Consider the following 3,587-nt stretch of genomic DNA (forward strand, 5'->3'; position numbering starts at 1 on the left):
CCCGTTTTGTTTTTTTACTTTAAAATAAGATATGTGCAGTGTGCATAGGGATTTGTTCATAGTTTTTTTTATAGTCTGGCCCTCCAATGGTCTGAGGGACAGTGAACTGGCCCCCTGTGTAAAAAGTTTGGGGAGCCCTGCCTTAGTTGTTCATTGATTGCTTTCTCATATGTGCCTTGACCGCAGGCCTTCAGCAGACCAAGTAACCCCTTGCTCGAGCCAGCGGCCTTGGGTCCAAGCTGGTGAGCTTTTGCTCAAACCAGATGAGCCTGTGTTCAGGCTGGTGACTTCAGGGTCTCGAATAAGGGTCTTCTGCATCCTAGTCTGACGCTCTATCCACTGTGCCACCACCTGGTCGGGCTGCCTTTGCTTTAAACCACACTCAGGTCTTGGTTCTGTCTTCCGGGGCACACTGGTCACCCTTTCGCAGGGAGGTGAAAACAGAGATACGGTCACTTTTTTTTAAAAAATATTTTTCTGAAGTAAGAAGCAGGGAGACAGACAGACAAGATAGATCCACCCAGCACACCCACCAGGGGGTGATGCTTTGCCCATCTGGGGCGTTGCTTCGTTGCAACCAGAGCCATCTTCAGCACCTGGGCCAACTCTACTCCAATGGAGCCTTGGCTGTGGGAGGGGAAGAAAGAGACAGAGAGTAAGGAGAGGGGGAGGGGTGGAGAAGCAGATGGGTGCTTCTCCTGTGTGCCCTGGCTGGCAATCAAACTCGGGACTTCCACATGCCAGGCCGAGGCTCCACCACTGAGCCAACTGGCCAGGGCCACTGTCACTTCTTAAAACTAAATGTCCCCATTATTTTGTAAGCTTCTTCATAGCCCTTCCACCCTCCCTAGGGACAGTGAATTTATTCACATCCCTGTTCAAACCTGGTGAGCAGTGTTCTCTGCCCCCCTGCCCCGTACCCATGCCCCCCTCTTGCCCTCCACCCGTCTTCTCAGGGTGCTGGTGCTGCCCCTCCTTCCTTAGGTCATCTCACATGGAAGTCCTTCTGCCTCCTGGGGGCGGGGTCTTGTGGGTGTCCTAGGGAAAGAAAGCTCCGCCCTAGAGGCACGCCGCTGCTCCTCTTTGAAAGGGAGGGAGTCTGTTGTCAGCCGAACTATGACTGTCCCCAATCTTTATGTTGAAGTCCTAACCCCCCCAGAGTTCTCTTGAAGCCCCCACCCTAGCAGAGGGGCCCCACAGAGTCTCCATGCCTTCACGGGGACCGTTTCTGCAGGGCGCAGGGTTCTGCAGCTCATTATTAGCTGGACGCCTGAGCTCCATTAAAAGCCGAACAGAGTTCATCCCTTTCTGTGGGTTCAGCCTGGATGGTGTCTCAAGCCAGGAATTGATTATACAGGTTGAGAGAGGCCAGTGCTGAAAGCAAACACAGCCCTCTCATTGGCTGAGCCAGGTCATCAGGAACAAACAAGACAGAAGGACAGGAGGCGGGGGTCTCGAAGCAAGGGTCCCAGGGTGGACCCTTATCACCGACAGCTAGCTGCCTTCTGTTTTCTGTGCTAGAGGCCAAAACTAGTTGTCTTGGTTACGGAGCCCGTTCTCTTCCAGGAGCAAAGGGCAGATGTATTAATGTCTGCGTGTGTCAAATGTAGGAGCTGTGAAGGAAAGCCAGGATCCAGACAGCCGTGGCAGGGATTTTTGACCTCGCCGAGGCGGGGCGGTTTAACGGGCAGGGAGGGAGGAAGGGAGTGTCGCTACCCCGTGCACCTCTCAGGCTGAAGCTCCGCTCCGAGCCCACTCTGGGCAGCAGTGAGTGCTAGTGAGTCGGGTTCTGAGATTCTAGAATCTCTGGGCTGAGGTGCTGCACATGTTGAGACTCTCTGAGCCGGCGTTGCTGACGGGACACATTCTGTGGCCGCTGGTGTGGTCCCTCCCCGGGGAGCACTCTGCAGTGTAGGTTTCAACATGGAGGCACAGTTTGATGTCGGGTGACACCGCGAGGCTGGTGCGGTCCCTCCCCGGGGAGCACTCTGCAGTGTAGGTTTCAACATGGAGGCACAGTTTGATGTCGGGTGACACCGCAAGGCTGGTGTGGTCCCTAGGGGAGCACTCTGCAGTGTAGGTTTCAACATGGAGGCACAGTTTGATGTCGGGTGACACCGCGAGGCTGGTGCGGTCCCTCCCCGGGGAGCACTCTGCAGTGTAGGTTTCAACATGGAGGCACAGTTTGATGTCAGGTGACACCGCGAGGCTGGTGTGGTCCCTAGGGGAGCACTCTGCAGTGTAGGTTTCAACATGGAGGCACAGTTTGATGTCGGGTGACACCGCGAGGCTGGTGCGGTCCCTCCCCGGGGAGCACTCTGCAGTGTAGGTTTCAACATGGAGGCACAGTTTGATGTCGGGTGACACCGCGAGGCCTTGAGTGGCCCAAGTGCAGGTTCCCCTTTCCACTGTGCTCCCGCAAGCAGCCTGCTCATCAAGGGGACCAGGCACAGCTCCCCCTGATCACTGAGGAATAGGTTCAGATCCCGGCCAGATGGTGGCATCACTCAGATAAGCCAGTCACTTCCTCTCATGGGCACCCTCTTGACTACCAGGCCTGTCTCCCACAGCCCTGGGTTCTCACTCGGTTCTGGGGTACAGTACCCATGTGGCCTGGCGTGACCTGCGGTGTCCTTCGCACCCGGGCTGTGAGTGTGTGTGAGAGCAGCAAAGTGCCGTCAATGTTATCTTTCCAGGGTCGGGTGTTGTGTATTTTCCATCCAGGGTTCGAGGCCCAGCCCCTTATGAGCATTGCTGGTAACCTACAGGCCCTCCTCCTCTTTCTCCTGGAGGCATTGATGAAATAAGACCCCGTGACTGTCTTGGTGTGCCAACATTCCCAGAGATCAGATGCTTCTTTCTATATGAGTGAATGAATTAATGAGCAAGAGAGAGAATTGACTCTGCATAATAAGGGAGTTTGGCTTGATGTTCCCTAGGGCTGTGTATTAGTTAAAATAAAAGACACAGCTGCTACAACAACAGACTCCAAATAATACAGAAGAAAGACGTTGTTTGTCTCTCATATAATAGTCAGAGATGACATTCCAGGGCAGGTCGCTCTGCTCCATACAGTTATTCAGGAATCCAGACAGATTATGCCTCTGCCATCTTCTTGTGGCTTCCGAGGTCACTTTGGCTATTGCCACCCAGCCAGTAGGAAAGGAAAAATGTGCAAATCCAGAACCAACAGGGCCACGAGTTCTTTGTAAACAAGTGAGACAGCAATAGCATGTCATGTTCACTTGCATGCTCTGACTGAAATGGGCACATGGCTATCCCTAGCCTCCAGGGACGCTGGGAAATGCAGTCCCCAGCCAATGGCCATGTCCCAGTCAAAACGACTAGGGGGCAAAGGGAGAATAGACTTGGGTGGACAGCTAGCAGTCTCCCCCACAAGGAGCAACCTGATCGAGATGAAGGGACATAGGGCTGGGAGTCTGAAGATACTGGTTCAAGTCCACTCCCCCCCACCCCCCTCCACTAGCTATTGGGCAGGTCCTTTTCCACTCTGAGCTTCCCCTTCTCCATCTGCAGAATCAAGACCACAGCCCCGGCTAGCTCACTGAGTCGTCCTGAGGATCAGA

The sequence above is a fragment of the Saccopteryx bilineata genome, chromosome 6 (assembly GCF_036850765.1).
Source record: "Saccopteryx bilineata isolate mSacBil1 chromosome 6, mSacBil1_pri_phased_curated, whole genome shotgun sequence".
NCBI classification, from domain to species: Eukaryota; Metazoa; Chordata; class Mammalia; order Chiroptera; family Emballonuridae; genus Saccopteryx; species Saccopteryx bilineata.